The sequence below is a fragment of the Ursus americanus genome, chromosome 35 (genome assembly GCF_024610735.1).
Source record: "Ursus americanus isolate L20-20 chromosome 35, mUrsAme1.1.p, whole genome shotgun sequence".
Taxonomy (NCBI): Eukaryota; Metazoa; Chordata; class Mammalia; order Carnivora; family Ursidae; genus Ursus; species Ursus americanus.
Window position 1 is genome coordinate 26,327,322 of NC_142161.1, and position 18,179 is coordinate 26,345,500.

Sequence of the window (18,179 nt, forward strand, 5' to 3'; positions counted from 1 at the left end):
AAACACAATAGCTTTGTGCGGTAGGATAGAAGCTCTTTTTCCTCTGTTGTCGAATTCTTCCTTCATGTTTAAGACTGTTCTATAATTTTTTAAAAAATCAAATGTACTTTGCTAAGTGAAATAGAGAAAGACAAATACCATATAATCTTGCTTATATGCGGAAGTCTAAAAAAACAAAAACAAAACAACAATAACACAAAAACCAAGCTCATAGATACAGAGAACAGATCGGTGGTTGCCCAGAGGTGGGGGGAGGGGGCTAAAATGGGTGCAGGGGTGAAGGCATCAAAAGGTACAAACTTCCAGTCATAAAATAAATAAGTCATGAGGCTATAATATACACCATGGAGACTATAGTTAATAATACTGTATTGCATATTTGGAAGCTGCTAAGAGAGATCTTAAAATTTGTCATCACAAGAAAAAAATTTCATACCTCCGTAGGGTAACTAGATCTATTGTGGGGATCATTTCACATCACATACAAACGTCAGATCATTATAGTGTACGCCTAAAACCAACATAACGTTATTGTCACTTATACCTCAGTTAAAAAATCAGATGAACTTTCATATTCCTACCTGCGGCTCAGCTTGACGAGACAGACACCTGGACCTCTGGCCTCCGCCTCCAGGACCGACCCCTGGGGAACCGGGTGCCCCTCCCCAAGGCTGGTCTACGCCAGGAGCCGCTGGGGCAGGCTCTTCGGACGGCCAGCACTGACCGCAATTTTCCTTTTCTCCAAAATGTCCAGTGACAGTGAAGAAAGGATCGCCGAGATACGTGGAGACAGGTCACGTTACACCATTTGTGGAAAGTTGAGAAGGACGGTGGGCTGAGGGAGAGGTCTCCGCCATCCTTCTGACCCTTCCGTAGTCGCCTCAGACGCCGACTCGCAAAGCAGGGCGGGGAGACTCTGCAAGATGGCGGAGCAACCTCACACACAGCGTGAGGCGCGTGAGGAGAAGGGCGCGTGAGGAGAGGGGCGCGCCGCCGAGCAGCGCGGAGACGCAGCGCAGAGACGCCGCGCACGCCCGCTGGGACACGCCCACGGCGGGAAACCCGCGAAGGAAAAGAGAGCAAAGCCCTGAAACTTTACAATATGGGCTGTAGGATGATTTTCAAGAGTGGGAGGCTACGCTGTTCGGTTGTCTTATGAAGCTTCCTTCGTCATCGTGATGGCCAGAAACCTTTACGTGAGAATACGGCGCCAGGCTGTGAGTGGGGCGCAAGGCAGACATGTGCTAAAGCCCGTGGGTGAGGCTTAGCACCCAGGGAGCGCCCCTGAAACAGCTCCGTCCGTTCGCCGTTCTTCCTAATGTCCTCCAACCGGCGCAGGGTACAAACTGCCTTCTCCGTAGTGGACACGTTTTTTCATGCTGGCTTTCCAAAGGTAAGAAATTTTTGATATTGTATATAAGGAAATAAATTATAACCATTAAATAATCATTATGGCTGAAAATGAGTTTTTTTAAAAAATACTTCATTGACCTAATAACCAAAGAAATACAAATTGAAAACAATACGGATTTTTTCACTTACTGTCGTAGAAAAAAACATTTAACAATACTAAATGCCAGAGTGAAGTTGTAACTGATGTTCTGGTGCTAGTGGCCGTGAAAATCAGAATTGTTTTGGGGGCGCCTGGGTGGCTCAGTCCCTTAAGTATCCAACTCTTGATTTCAGCTCAGGTCATGATCTCAGGTCCTGTGATTGAGCCCCTCATTGGGCTCTGCTCTGGGCGAGGAGCCTGCTTGGGATTCTCTCTTCCTCTCCCTCTGCCCCTACCCCACGTCCACACCTGCCCCCCTCCCCCCCCACACACGCATACGTGCTCTCTCGCTCTCTCATTTCCAAAAAAAAAAAAAAATTGCTTTTTTGGAGAATAATTTGGCATTAAAATAATTTTGTTGGAATTAGCAAACCCAATGCAGAAATCTAACTCAAGAAATAATCCAGGGGTGCCTGGGTGGCTCAGGGCGTGATCCCGGCATTCTGGGATCGAGCCCGGCTTCAGGTTCCTCCGCTGGAAGCCTGCTTCTTCCTCTCCCACTTCCCCTGCTTGTTTTCCCTCTCTCGCTGCCTGTCTCTCTCTCTGTCAAATAAATAAATAAAATCTTTAAAAAAAAAAAAAAAAAGAAAGAATCCAAAATGCAGAGAATTCTGTATGCTCAAAGATGTTTATCACAGTATTATTTATATTAAGCTAAATGTACAATGCTTGGGAGTCATTAAACTAAATCATAAACTGTAAATCAATGAACAATTGTCCACTGTTATAAGCTGTAATTATAAAGACTATGCTGAAACACAAAAAACATATAATTTAACTCCCACTTTAGTTTTGAAACACAAAGAAAATGCAACATCTTTATTGTCTGTAATGAATTTGGTCATCCTACTGAGCCCTTTCATTGGTTAAATGGGGAGAAAAGATAAGTTTTTTCAGTTCTGCCCAATTTGAGATTTTGTCCAACCTCACAATTTAATAACAGTAATGATATTCCCTTTGGGTTTTATTCAGGCTTCCTTGAATAAAATTGCTTATTCACTCGCAAGCCTGTTTCTCTTTACAAGAAAATGAACAAGGGTATATGGTGTGTTGAGGGGAGAAAATGGGGCCCCTAGCCTTGGCTGGATCTTACCTATTTTCTGGCTGGCATCCTCTCATCTACAGAGGGCCCTATTTGCATTCACAGATGAGATCCACAGCTGCTGGAACATATGGTCTGGTCTCTTATTCAGGTGTGTTAGGCTCCCTGGATAACCCGGCCTCATTTTGGAGGTCACTCCTGAAGAACTCTGAGCCTCAGCCAGGTCCCCACCCAGACCACCGGCCCCCGTCCATCCCTGCCTCTGCCTTGAGTAGGGCTGGAGCGAGCCCACTGGCTCCTGTTGTAACATCTTTGCTGCACAAGAAATACCCAAAAACACTGATCCCAGCTCCCTGCCCTTTGCTGGAACATCTTGAATTACTTTTCTCTCTAGCTGTGGTCAACAAGAAATGAGACAATAATCCCCTTCTTTCTGTTCAGAATGACCCTGAAGAATGTACTACTACTCTGAGTTTAGACTAGAAAAAGGAGCTCAGGAAATTCATGTTCAAATGTTCTGTTCTCATATTCCCTTTCACTCTTTCTCTCTCTCTCTACTCTCTCTCTCCCCCACCCTCCTCCCCTGCTCTCTCTCTTTAGCCCCTTTTCTCCCCTCCTCAGCCCTCCCACTCTCCCCTAATCTCCTGAGCCCAGAAAGGTTGGGATTTTCCTTTACTGTCCCTAAGATAAACCTTCTTTCTCTAATTCCAAGTTAAGTCTTCACTACACAACTTCACTACACAACTTCACTACACAACTGGAGAACACTGCGAGTTACATCTTCCAGAATCAATAATGAATACCCTGGGGGGGTGGAGACAGAGAGAGGGAGAGGAACTGGAGAATTATTAAATCTCTCAAGTCTGACTTGTGACATTCCTGACCTCATTGCATGAGCCTATTTTGAATGTCAAAACAAAATATGACCTCAGTCTTTCAGTTAGCATCCCTTATCCTTGAACACAGAAAACCCAACCCCAAGTGTGCTCAAAAAAGTAAAGAAGCCCAGAGATTTCAGAGGATGTTGATTTAGTGGCTCATCAATATTTCCCTCGGTTCCTTTCATAACTTGGTTCTCCCATCCACAGGCACAGCCTTGGACATGGTGTAAAAGAACATGTCTTCTGCTGTCTTCTTAAGAGCAAGGAAGGCTTCTCCATCCTCACAGCTTATCACCCAGAACCAATGATTGACTCTTAAGCCACAGATTGGGCCACTCTCCTGAACCACGTAAGGGATGAAAATACTGGGATCAAATCAGGATTCTGTTAGCAAAGGAGACCTTGGTGAAACAGACTTGGAGTAAGCAGCCAGCAAGTGTCTGGCCTCCGGCTTGGAGCTTGGCATTTATGCTGTAGCAGCCTCAGACTTGTGTGTGTCTGGGGAAGTGAGGGACAAAAGTTAGGTACCCATTAAAGCAAAAAAGAAAAAAGGATGCTAAACATTGTTAAATTACAGTTTTTGTTGCATGTTTATAATAGAATGTTGAATGACAAGAGCCAGTTGAAAAATGTGCACTGACTACCACTAAAACTATGTTTAAAATACATTCTAACACAAGGAAAAAAACACCCCAAAATAATAATAGTGACTGTGGTTGAGGCTTTGGGACTGTCAGTGATTTTTTCCCCCTGATTTCCAAGTCTTCTATAATATTTATGAATGCCTTACACAATTTTTAATTAATTCCAAACTCCATCCTGCTTTACAAATTCTTTTAAAATTCTCATTATCATTGTTCTCCAACTTTCTTTATTTGAACATCTTATAAAAGGAAGTAATCCATATAGCCCACCTGTATTCATCTTATATATGAGGCACAAATACTCTCCATGAACAGGATAATTAAGCAAAATATCTCTCTGCCATAAATGCATGCTCACTGTATCAAAACTTGCCTTTAAATGGACTCCCTCATTAAATCTGGAAAGGTTATTTCTACTATTTTTCCCACAACCACTGTAAAACTCTAATGGGCTTTGTAATTATTTCCTATTTTTCAAGGCACTTTCTAATTTGAACATTAGTGACACTGAAACATTTAAGCTACTATTTTTGAGGTAATATCCACCCCTAAAGCACCTTTAAAAGAGAGCTTCTAATTCTACTCTTGCCTTATCTACTAATTTCTTCAAGCCCAAGAATTAGCCTGGCTTCCAGAGTAGTTAATATTGTGTTTGAAATATTTAGGGGCTTTTACCGTTCTGCCAACTCCCATTTATGCCGAAGCTGATCCTGAGCATAATGTATTCTCTGCCCTGCATCCACCTCCCTACCATCATCCCGTGGGGCTGGGCTCCACCCCTGCCCGCTGCAATATGGCCTGTCTGCCCCTTGCTGGTCTGGGTCCTGTCAACCTCTTGCCATCAGCCTGTTGTGCGTTCTTCTACTCTATCCACCTGTGTAACTGGCATAGAAAACAGTGAACCCAGTGGTAGCTACTACACTTTTATTCTTGTCTTCCTCTCCATAATTCTGGAGTAGAAAGCCTTGGACGAGGTGGTAGAGATGCTTTCTCTCTAGCATGTGCCAATTTCTCCATTAAAACACATCTTCATCATAAACTGAAATCTCTTTCTGATTCTATTTTGCAAGCTGGAGGCCCAGGAGACCCTGTGTGGTGTATTCCACTCTGAATGTTGGCAGACCTGAGAAACAAAAACAGCCAAGGTTTCAATTAGAAACCAAAGGCAGGGAAAAAATAATGTCCCAGCTCAAACAGGCAGGAAGAGTTGTCTCTGACCCTTGAGAGGGTCAGCCGTTTTGTTCTGTTCAGGCCTTTGATTGGATAAGGCCAACGCACATAAGGAGGGCACTAAGCTTTACTGCTTACTGATTCAAATTTAATCTCATCCAGAAACACTCTCGCAGACACACCCAAAATCATGCCTGACCAATGTCTGAGTACCTCTGACCCAATCAAATTGACACATAAAATTATCCATCACATTGCCCAAGGCTGATTTTTTTTTTTTAAGTAAACCTTTTGATTTACTTTCTCCTTACCAGACTATATTTTTTGCATAATTGCTCTCTTATTGCTTTCCATTTCTCTTCAACCACCTTGAGCTGCTGCTTTTTTTTTTTCATTTAGATATCACAACTCTGAGTTTCTCCTTTGCAGATTCTTAATGGGGCACTATCAATATAAAACTTGGAAGACCTCAAGTTCTTTTGGTTTTTTAAGTAGTCAGAGCTGTAACTGTTAATACCACAAAGCAGTTGACGTGAAAGCATCTTTTAATTTCTTTGGTATTAAACCAAAAAAAATGTTCTTGTTAACTACATATCACTGGCAATGCTTTCAAAGAATTGTGTACAATTCCAATGAAGGAAACCAAGAACAAAACAAAAAGACAACCCACTAAATGGGAGAAGATATTTACAAATGATATATCAGATAAGTGGTTAATAACCAAAATATATAAAGAACTTATACATAAAGAACTTCTACAACTCAACACCAAAAAAACAAATAATCCCATTAAAGATGAGCAGAAGACATGAATAGACATTTTTCCAAAGAAGACGTACTCATGGCCAACAGACAATGAAAAGATGCTCAACATCACTAATCAGCAGGGAAATGCAAATCAAAACTACAGTGAGATGTCACCTCATACCTGTCAAAATGGCCAAAATCAAAAACACAAGAAACAACAAGTGTTGGTGAAGACATAGAGAAAAAGGAATCCTGTGCACAGTTGGTGGGAATGCAAGCTAGTGCAGCCACTGTGGAAAACAGTATGGAGGCTCCCTAAAAAATTAAAAATAGAATTACCATAAGATGCAGTAATTCCACTACTGGGTATTTACCCAAAGATAATGAAAACATTAATTCAAAAAGATATCCACACCCCTATGATTTTGCAGCATCACCAAGATATGGAAGTAGCCCAAGTGTCCATTAATAGAAGAATGGATAAAGAAGATGTGAGATAGATAGACAGACAGACAGATGATAGATAGATAGGTAGATAGGTAGATATACACACAATGTAATATTACTCAGCCATAAAAGAGAATGAAATCTTGCCATTTATAACAATATGGATGGAGCTAGAGAGTATAATGCTGACTGAAATAAGTCAGTAAAGACAAATACCATATGACTTCACTTACGGAATCCACGAAACAAAACAAATAAAAAGAAAAGAAACCAAGAAAAGAAAAATTAAAATATAGAGAACCAACTGGTGGTTACAAAAAAGGGAGGTAGGAGGGTGGGTGAAAGAAGGGCATTACTCTTAATGTTTTTACTTACTTATCTTACTTACTTTACTTACTTATAAGTAAAATTACTTATCATGATGAGCACTGAGTAATGTTTACAATTGTTGAATCACTATACTGTACACCAGAAACTAATAACACTATATGTCAACTATGCTTGAATTTTAAAAATAAGTAAATACATTTTTAAATATGTGCAATTCCTTACAAATAAGATCTTTATGAAATCTGGGGAAATAAATATTTGTTTAATCTCACAGTGTTTATCTCATCACCTGTGCAAATAAGAAATTCCTGTCTATTTTTCATGAATACACACATGATTTGGGCAGTACTGGAAAATGTAAATATAAAACATCATATGCTGTTTCTTGGGAACTTCCTTCTATGGAATGGAACACACATGAACAAATATTAAAATCCTAAAAGGGATACTGTCCATACCAAATACCAAATAGATAGTTTGCAAAAATGGCTGCAATAGTTCCCCTCCCTATACCCAAGGGAATACCCTTGGGTATTCCCTTTCCACACTGATGTGGCTTGGCCATTTGACTTGCTTTGGCAAATAGGATAACAGCAAACATGGTAAAGCAGAGAATCAAACGAGCCTCCTTTCTTGGCTACTTTTAGAAAACTGTGACGGCCACAATATAAGAAGTTCAGTCCAGTCTGTGGATGATGAAAGACACCTGGCCAAGTCAGCTCCTTCACCCCACAGACGTCTAGGCAACTGCCAGATTTGTGAGTGAGGCCATCCTGGACCTCCCAGGCTAGCATGGCCAGCCCAAATCAGAAGCATCACCCAACTTACCTACAGATTGTGAAAAATGATCAGTGTTTCTTGTTTTAAGCCCCTAAGTTTATGGGTGATTTGTTACAAAACAAAAGCTAACCGAGAGAGAATATGATCCCAGAATTAGAGTGCTAATACAACAAGATCTAAATAGGTAGCATTGACTTTTCGGCCAGGTAGCAGGCAGAGCCTGGAAAAGCAACTAAAAAAAAAAAGTTTAGGCAACTCAAAAAAATGGCAAGCAAACTGTAAGCAGAGGCTAACAAAGCAATGAAGGACCTGCTATCACAGGCTGGAAAAATGGTAGCCCACGTTGTTTAATAAAGAAACAATTGGTAAAGCTATCACGTACAGTAACTTAGAAGATAGAAAATAAGCATAAAGAAAGTGTAGACCTTAGCAAGATGATTTCCAGGCAGAACGTCAAAGTGTCGATGGGGAATTGGGGGGGGGGGCACCTGGGTGGCTCAGTCAGTTGAGCCTCTGCTTCTTGGTTTCAGCTCGGACCATGATCTCAGGGTTGTGAGATCGAGCCTCGAGTCAGGCTCCACACTCACCACAGAGTCTGCTTGGGATTCTCTCCCTCTGCGCCTCCCCCACCTCTCTAAAATAAATAAATAAATAAAATTTTTTTAAAGTGCCAATTGACTCATTTTATCTGATTATGATAAGATACGGATAAAAGAGTGGAACTAAAGGAAGAGCTGTTCCATTTCCAAGCAGAATTCAGAGGCTACAGAAAGAAGCCAAAACATGTTGGAATGGAAAATAAATTTGCTTCTCATTTCCGGTCTCAAAGATCCTCTAAGTCAGAAACAACCTCAGGACAAAGATCAAATTAAGGAGAACTTGCAAGCCCACTTGTTAATATCTCTGAAAGATTGTAGGCAGTGACTGGTAGGCTCTCAGCTCTACCAAGTGCTTCCATTAAAGTTATTGTCCCACTGCAGCCTGGCAAGGCTCCCTTAGAAGAAAGAGACCTAGCTCAGAATGGTAAGTGAGACATCTATTGAATGGAGTAGATCTGAACCAGATTCTAAAACAAAAACCCACAGATAGTTTATATCTGGTAAAAGTAATGCCAGCTTGGACTAAAATAGACTGAGACACTTGAAAATGAAGAGAAGTCTCTGGGCCTCCAGCTTCCTAGAAAGAGGCAGGTGGAAAAGTTATACCTGCAAATGCCAGCCAGTCCTTACAGAAAAGACCATAAAGTGGACTAGGGAGCCACTCTTGGGGACCAGAACTCAGCCCCAATCAAGGACCAAGCCCTGATCCCAAAGAGAGTCACATATGACACATGTGTTCGGCTGGATTTCAGAACTGCTACGCACCAGCAAGTTCTCTGTGATTCCTGTTTTTTGCCTTTTTGAACTGACATTTTTAATATGACTATCCTGGCCCTATCTCACAAGGAGCTATATAACCTTGTCTTTTCAGCTCATAGGTCCTTAGATCAAGAAGCTCCCCACACAAGAAGCCTCATTTGGACTTCACACAGATCACAAGACCCTAGCCTTCAAGCTTGGTGACATAATTAGGATGAGACTTCTGGGGTCCTGAGTTGGGAATATTTTGCATTTAAGAAAAATGTGAATAATTGACAGCCAAAAGGCAGGCTATGGGTTGATTGTAATAGTGGCCACAAATTCTATCCATCTCAGTATGTTGCTTTGCAATGTGACTGTACAGGTACTCCCATTAAGAGGCAGACTCTTCTTCTCCATTCTGCAAATCTGGACTTCGCCATGTGACTTGCGAAGGCAAATAGGACATGAGCAAACGTGACACAGCACAGACAAAAAGCATTGCTCATTGGGGCTTTCCTTCTTGCTCGCTGCGCTTTGAATCCTGAGTCTGGCATGTGAGTAAACCCCAGCAAGCCTTCTGGAGGATTAGGAGCCACGTGGCAGAGAAGTGCAGTTAATTAGACAGCTGATCACGTGACAACCGACAGACACAGGAGTGGAGCTGTCTTAGAACACCCAGCCACCAGCTCCTCCCACAGCTGACTGCAAAAGACCTGCCTTGCTGAGCTCAGTTCCTGTGTCAACCCACCGTATTGTGAGCTAACAAATATGGGTTTCTAGACCAATAATTCTGAAGAGTTAATACGCAACAAAAACTAATTTATACACCAAACAAGAAATGCTTATCGAGCCATTACTATGTGGAGGTCACGGTTTTAAGGAAACGACAGAGGAAAATATAAGCTATAACTCCTATTCTCAAAAAGCTAGTCATTTATGTTTAGAAAAAAAATATCTGAAAGAAAATTAATAATACATGGCAGAAAGAGAAGTGTGTTACCAGTTGAATAGACATGGGATGCTTTAAAAAAGAGAGAGAGAGAGAGGAGGGTGCCGTCACTGTGAGCCAAAGTGAGGTTAAGGGAGATTTTATAGAGGAGTTGGGATTTTAACTGTCTGAGCCAGGACTGTGGAGGCAAGGAGTGAAGGGACTTACAAAGCAGGTGAGCAGCAGAGCTTCTGGGCTCTTTCAAGAACCTGGCTTCCTCTGCAGTCGTCAGCAGAACCCTGCTGCATTCTGGGGAATTGTAAACATAACCAGGCTTTTATCTGTCCAACCCTCTCCAAGAAACAGCTGAAGACCCCTGGGATCCACAGTCCTGAGCTCAGTAAGGTTAAGGTTCCTAGCCTTTGAACCTACCCCCAAGTCCCCTGCCTGGGTCTTATGTCCAGACACTCAGCTTTTGGCTTCCCTCTACATGTGAATTCAGTTCAACCAATGACTGAAGGCCCTAGTCCCTGTAGTGCCAGATGATTGAGAATTCCTGCTTTCTGGAAGCCTAGAGACAAAGTCAGTATACCATAGATCTGTGGTGGATTCTTTGCAAAGATGGCCACAACAATTTTTCCCCACCCTGTGGGCATGCCTCCTTGGAATGAGACCGTGTAGATCCTCTCATCAAGAGGTGGAGTCCATGATTCCACTCCTTGGATTTTGGCTGACCTGTGACTCCCATTGACCAATAGAATGCAACAGAAATGATGTGGTGTGATAATCTGAGCCATTGTATCACGAGGCCTTTATCAAGAGAGCTCTAGCTCTCTTAGAAGGCAGTGTTACCTTGTAAGGAAGCTCAGGCTAGCCTGCGGAAGGTACATCCATATACTGCAGAAATGAGCCATTCCAACTGAAACCCCCAGATAACCACAGAGACCCAGGTGACCACAAGACAGAGCAGCAGGAGGACCAACCATCTGGTATGAGCCCAAATTGCTGGCACACAGAATCATGAGCAAATAAAATGACTGGTGCTCTTAAACCACTAAATTCAGGGTGGTTTTGTTACACAGTAAGAAGTAACTAATACAGAAGTATAGAGGAGAAATAGGTGAATTCCATCTGTGAGAACATTACGTATACTTTCCACAGACATTGAATGTTTTTAACAGGTGTTTATTTACCCAAATGAGTTCTGACTGGTAGGATTTCAGGCTGAATTACCAGGTAAAATAATAGGGTTGGAGGATTAACTAACATTAACTAGAAAATTCCTGCCTGGAAACTAGCCTGGGTTGGGGAATAGTTGGTCACTTCCCCTCTGCCGCTCTTTCTTCCTCATCTCACCCCCCAGTTCTCCGCCCACAGATTATTTTCAAGCACTAGTGTATTGACAATGACTCCCGTGTCAGTGACAGATAAGAAAGGACAGGACTAGAGTGGAGACTTCCTGTACAGAATACCCACTTGATGTCCATAAGAGATATAAGGATTGTTTTTGCCAGGTAATAAGACTTGGAATCAAAAACACGTTCCTACCCATTCCTGTACTTCCCAAATAAAGTTTTTTTCTGTCCTCTGCTGAAACTTTGTTTTCTCTCTTAAGCACACAGAAGGGAGAGTACCTGCCATCTCCATCAAACAAATACAAAATGAATATTTAAAAGTTCATGAAGCAAGAAAAAGTCATTATTCTAGTCTCTTCTACCTGGGTTTTGAATAAGCCCATTCTCCACAAAAGTAACAGAAGACCCACTGCTGAAGATCACTAACACCAGAAATATTCTGTGAGGAGTGTGCAGGGTAAGATAAAAGCCCAAGATAGGAGCCATAATGCAACATCTAGGAAGGGACACACACCGGTCTTTTTAACTAAAATTAATTGTAGCTGTGCCCCCTAAAAGTGCTACCCATAAATCTGGGATAGCCACCTATAATTTTCCTAAAGCAAGAAAGGATGGAATACCCGCAGAGTAAATTCTAGGCAAGGGGAAAATAAATTACTAGCTACGGGCAATTCCCTTCTGCCATCCAAAGAGGGAGTTTTCTTTGGATTTTCTGAGAAAAGTATGCAAGCAAAGAGGGGGAGCCAAAGTAGTTACAGGGATAGAAAGACTCTAGAGATGGAATGGAAATCAGAAGAGAGATGAAACAAGGCAAAACTGAGAACATAGATGTTAATGAGGAGTTTCAAAGCCAGGAAAATCCTCTTCCCTGTCCCCCTGAAGCCTTCAGTAAACCCACCTTACTGCCTGATGTTCTGAGTATTGGATTTGGATTGTTTCTGCTGCTGTTGAAATGCCTCAGAAAGGATGTGGAGCAGGGCATGGGCTCCCCTCAAAGAGGCTCAGCTACATTTGGGTTATTCTAATTAGGATTTTACCCATAAACCCTTCTCTAGTCTCCTATAACTCTGGCTTAGATCCGAAATAGGTCCCAATCATCTGAATACTATCTCCTTTGCTTCATTTCCACTGGCCTCCTAAGGTAGGAAAACAGGGTGAGGCTCATCCTCCAGAGCAGGGGCCCACCCTTCTTACTGCTTCAGACGGCAGAATGAAAAGAGCAAAGTAAAGTAATTCAAATAGAAAGTGGACAGAAGAAGAAAAGAAGGAAGAACTTTAAACCTCTTCCCACCTTCTTTCTGCCACTTATTTGTGGTGGCATCTTCAGCAAAAACCTAGCCTCCGCATACACCTGGATCTTGAAATTCTCTGTCCTGTTCCATTAGGTCTTACTTCTCTGTTCATGCATCAGAATCTTCCTGTTTTTATTATTCTGGCTTTGCAGTATGCTTTAATTTCTAATTGGGTGAATCTCTCTCCAATTTTCCTCCTCTCTTCAAAGTAGACTTAGTTTTTCTTGAACTTTTATTCATTCTTCCATATAAATTTATTCTAAAATTAAAGGTATATTATGCTCTATTCCTCTGTCTGTGAAGCATGTGGTCTCCTAAGTAAAACTTCTTTCCAGAGGGAATACCCTGGGCAGAAAATTCAGGTGGATAAATCAGAACCATGAAGGCTTGGCTACCTTCCAACAAAGAAGCAATAGAATTACTTTTCTGAACCTGAAAATCCAATTCTAGAGCCTGGTGAGTCCGCCCACACGCAGCTACTCCAAGAGATCATTCATGAACAGCTTCTCCCTCGCCTAATTTTACTGCAGTTCCTAGTATTTTGAACTCCTCAGGGACCACGAGGTCTGAGAAAGAGCTTAATACCAAGTCCCCATCAAGCCAGCTCCATGGTGGCAACACACATTTTGGACTTGATTACCCACCATCACAGAAGGCAGTGCTAATCTGCTTATAATCCCAAACATTTGGGTGTGTTAGATGGAACATGTGTGTGACGAATTTTAACTGCTTTTACAGCAATTTTTTCCTCCTAATTCTGCATTTCTCAGGGTAGTTTGAAGTATGTTTCCTTTTCCAAACACATACCAGAAAAATAACCTGAGTTCATATTTAAGAGTAAAATTGCCAGTCAGAGCTAGTATCCAAAATCTATAAAGAACTTATCAAACTCAACACCCAAAGAACAAATAACCCAATCGAGAAATGGGCAGAAGACATGAATAGACATTTCTCCAAAGAAGACGTCCAAGTGGCCAACAGACACATGAAAAAATGTTTGACACCACTCGGCTTCAGGGAAATACAAATCAAAACCACAATGCCTTAGTCAGAATGCCTAATATTAACAAGTCAGGAAACAATAGATCTTGGCAGAGATGCGGAGAAAGGGGAACCATCTTACACTGTTGGTGGGAATGCAAACTGGTGCAACCACTCTGGAAAACAGTGTGGAGTTTCCTCAAAAAGTTGAAATTAGAGCTACCCTATGACCCAGCAATTGCACTACTGGGTATTTACCCCAAAGTTACAAATGTAGTGATCCGAAGGGCACCTGCACCCCAATGTTTATAGCAGCAATATCCACAATAGCCAAACTATGGAAAGAGCCTAGCTGTCCATCGACAGATGAATGGATAAAGAAGATGTGGTCTATATACACAATGGAATATTATGCAGCCATCAAAAAATGAAATCTTGCCATTTGCAATGACATGGAACTAGAGAGTATTATGCTAAGTGAAATAAGTCAATCAGAGACAGACAAATCATATGATATCCCTGATATGTGGAATTAAAGAAACAAAACAGAGGATCATAGGGCAAGAGAGGAAAAAAATAAAACAAGATGAAACCAGAGAGGGAGACAAACCAACCATAAAAGACTCTTAATCATAGGAAACAAACTGAGGGTTGCTGGAGGGCAGGAAGTTGGGGGAATGGGGTCACTGGGTGATAGACGTTAAGGCGAGCACGTGATGTAATGAGCATTGGGTGTTATATAAGACTGATAAATCACTGACCTCTACCTCTGAAGCCAATAAAACATTATATATTAAGTAATTGAATTTAAATTTTAAAAATTGGGGAAAAATTGCCCTTCAGACTTTCAAATTCAAGATAGTGACTTGAGCTCACAAATGGACCTCTCATTCCCTTAATTCCATTGAAGGGGCCAGGGAAATCTGAAAACTAAAACCTCTGTAGCAGAGCTGGAACGCACGGAAGTGTGCCGACAAAGAGTTAAAATGAGATTTCGGAAACATGCAGCAGAATGGGATCAGACCGAAATGTAAGTCCGTCAGTACAGAAGAGCCAACCCCTTCCACAGGCAAAGGAGGGCCCCCTGAGGAGAAATGAGCCAATTTCTTCAACAAACCCTGGTAGGGACTTAGGAATCCCTATGATTAAGAGTCCTCTACCAGAACACTTTCTTCCTCTCTCTTTGCCCCACCCCCGTTCTCTCCTCCAGCTGCTACTATCACTCCTTTATTTATTCCACAAACGTTTGGTAAGCACCTCTTCTGAGGAAGGCCGTGCCCTAAGCACTGAGAACACAGTGATGAACAAGGCAGACGAGTTGCAGGCTCTCATGCAGCAAATATTCTAATAGGGAGACAAACAATAAAAACACCAGAAAACACCATATAATGATAAATGCCCTGAATGAAATAAAAGAGTAATTGGGTAGAAATTACCTGTGAGACTTCTTTAAACTGGCTGGTCAAGGAAGACCTCTCTGAGGAAGTGATCTTTTAACTGAATGTCAAGGAGTCAACTACACAGAGGTTGGAGGATAGCACTCCAGGCAGAGGAAATGGGTGGTACAAAGGCCCTGTGGCACAAACCAACACTTCGCCTATGCTGTCTCAGCTTAGACATCGCTTCTTCCAGTACATACTCCCAACACATTCTGTGTGTTTTCCTAGCTCCCCGTCCTCCCTTAGTACAGCACCATCACACTCTATTCCAGCGGTTTGCCGACTTGCCCAGCGCCTCCTCTGGCATTATTCCCTGTGGTAGTGACCATGTTGTACTCTCGGCATGCAGCAACATCTAGATGTAGAAGATAACCAATCAATGTAATGTACTGAATGAACTAATCAGTACTCAAATGCATTTCTGATTCTTTCCACTGTAACATGTCACCTCTCTAATAAATGAGGACGATTATCAGAGAACATTTTTTTTTCTCTTCCCTTCTTTCATCGTAGAATTTCCATCAACTCATCTCTGGCTAATAATTAAATTTTTGTCCTCCTTATTAAGCTTCTGTATTTTGTTGCAAACAATGGAGAGAGAGAGATGTTGCCCAGTCTACTTTCGCTTTTAAATTATCAACAAATAATCTCCTTCATTTTCTTAATTTTCCCCTATCATGACCTCTGTAAACAGCCGTCAAAAATACCTCCATATACTTGTTTCTCCCAACTCAATGATATCTTTCCCTAATGCCTCTTTCCGGTTTTTTCCTTTCTTTCGATAAAGCCCAATTTCTGACTTTATTATCATGATTAGTCTGATTTTTAAATCCCCAGCTACTTTCCTCAGATAATCACACCTTTATCATTCCACTCTGCCAGCAACTGCCTGTATGTTGACTTTACCCTTGGTACACTAAATTCAAATTCATTCACTCTTTAGTCCCCAGACCAAGTAATGCCACATTCAAACATAGCAACCAGAGTGCTCCCAGGTGTCTCTGCAATAAACTCTGCAATCAAGTCATTTGATTTTACTTTCGCAGGTTCCTAAGCTCATAAGTCTCTTCTGCGTATACAAGAGTCTAATAAAGGAGGGAAATTTGCAATGCCTATGGACCAAACACTCAGAAATAAGCAAGGGCAGGTATCACTCAACAGTCTCACAGCGTGCATTGTCCGGTGCCTTCGGTTCCCAAGTACCTCCACACACATTATCTCATCTGACTTTCATGGCAATGTGTGGTGCATCTAAATGGTACTATTTATGATCTCTGTTTAAAATGAAGAAAAAAAAAAAAACATGAAGCTCAGAAAGGTTAAGAGAATGGCCAAACACAGCTCGTATCTGGAGGCATTTATTCAACAAACATTCATCAGAGCCTAGTGTATGCCAGGCCCTAGTCTAAGGGCTGGAGATAACAGCACTGAACGAGCTAAAAAAAATCCCCATTCTCGTGACACTTACATTCTAGTGGAGACAGATTATTTAAAAGTAGTCAATTGATTGACAAGATATTTTCACGTTCCAAGAGCTATTTATATACCACGATAGAGTGTCTGGGCAGGAGTCCCAGAACGGTGCTACTTAAGATTAGGCAGTCAGAGAAGACTTCGTGGAGGTGGCGAGCTGAGACCGGGATGAATCCAAGCCAGCCATGTGGAGAGATGGGAGATAAGAATTGCAGGCATGGAAGAATAGGCACATAGGCCTGGCCGGGAGGTGGGAAAGAGCTTAGTGTTTGAGTGATAGCAAGAAGAGACTGGTTCAGGGGCCAATAAATACAGTCAACACTCTCCGTGACTCTCTAGGTCTTTTCCTCACGGTCACAAGATGGCTGTGGTGGTTCCAGACATTATGTCTACTTTCATGGCAGAAAAAATGGGAAAGGGCCAGTGCCCTTCATCTCCTTTATCTCCTTCAACAAGAAATGGGGAAGAAATAAATAAACAAAACCAACCTTCTCAGAAACCCTCTAACAAAATTCAATTTGGTATTTTTGGCCTGAAGTAGTTCATAAACACCCCCTACTCACCCATTCAGCAGTGAAGTAGTCTGGGAAAGGAGAGACTTGTCATAATTGGCTTGGATTAGTCTTGTTCCATCACCTGTGGATATTGACACCCCCCCAAAATCAAAATTCTGTTGTTAAGAAGGGGAGGAAAGGACAATTAGGCAGGCCATAATAATGACTGTCATTGGAAAGGGCCAAATAACACTGGGCCTTGTAAACCATGGCAAAGAGGCTAGATTATCTCTAAATACAATGTTAAGTCCTGAAATATATAAGTAAAAGTGTGACATGATCTTATTTACATCTTTAAGAAACGACTGTGGTTGCCATGTGAAAACTGAATTGCAAAAGGCAAGAATATCAACAAGGACAGTTTCCTTGCAGTAGAACAGGGAAGAGATGATAGTGGCTGGACTAGGATAGCCGCAGTAAAGATGCAGAGAATGATGGACTCAACACGTATTTTTGGAATTGTTGGGACGACTTGCTGGCATACAGATGGGGGTCCAGGCAGGACAGAAATACTAAAATCTATGGTCTGAACCTCATAGGTCCCTTATAAAAGCATTTATAAAGGAGAGACTCTAAAAACAGGCTCAGAGAGAAAAAAAACTTGGGGGCTGTGCTTTAGCTATGTCAAGCCTGTGATTTCTATTAGACATCCAAGCAGCAATCTCAGACCACACTGAGGTGAACACCGTGGTGTGCTGCCAACTTCCCTTGTCGAGATCAAGGTACGAATTCCCTCAGCTGCCAGGAGTGATGGCTGCCGATAGCTCATCGTTCTGAGTTCCTCCCTGGACATTGCCCACAGCCCAAGGAAATGGCCCTTTCCAAGCTTACACCTTCTCCTCAAGTGGCCCACATCCAGCGAGTGGTTGAGGCAGGAGTACCATGGCCTGGCTCCCTCGCCTCCATTTGGAACTACTCTGAAGGGCCATTCTGTACCAGATGTCCCCTGTGAGATTGGCCAAGGCCTTTGCTGGGAGGATATTGTAGCTTATCTTCTCTCTCCGCCCAAACTTGCTGCCTTCACTTCCTCACAGGTAGTGTTCCTAAGACTACTTCCCAATGAACTTTCTGCATATAAATCTCTTCCTCAGAATCTGTTTCCCAGGAAACCTGACCAAAGACACTTGGTGCCAGGAGCAACTGAGAAAGCAGAATCTAAAATGGGACTTTGAAGCTTGTCCACCTGCAGCCTGACTGCCAACAAAGACTCCATCTCTGCCCCTG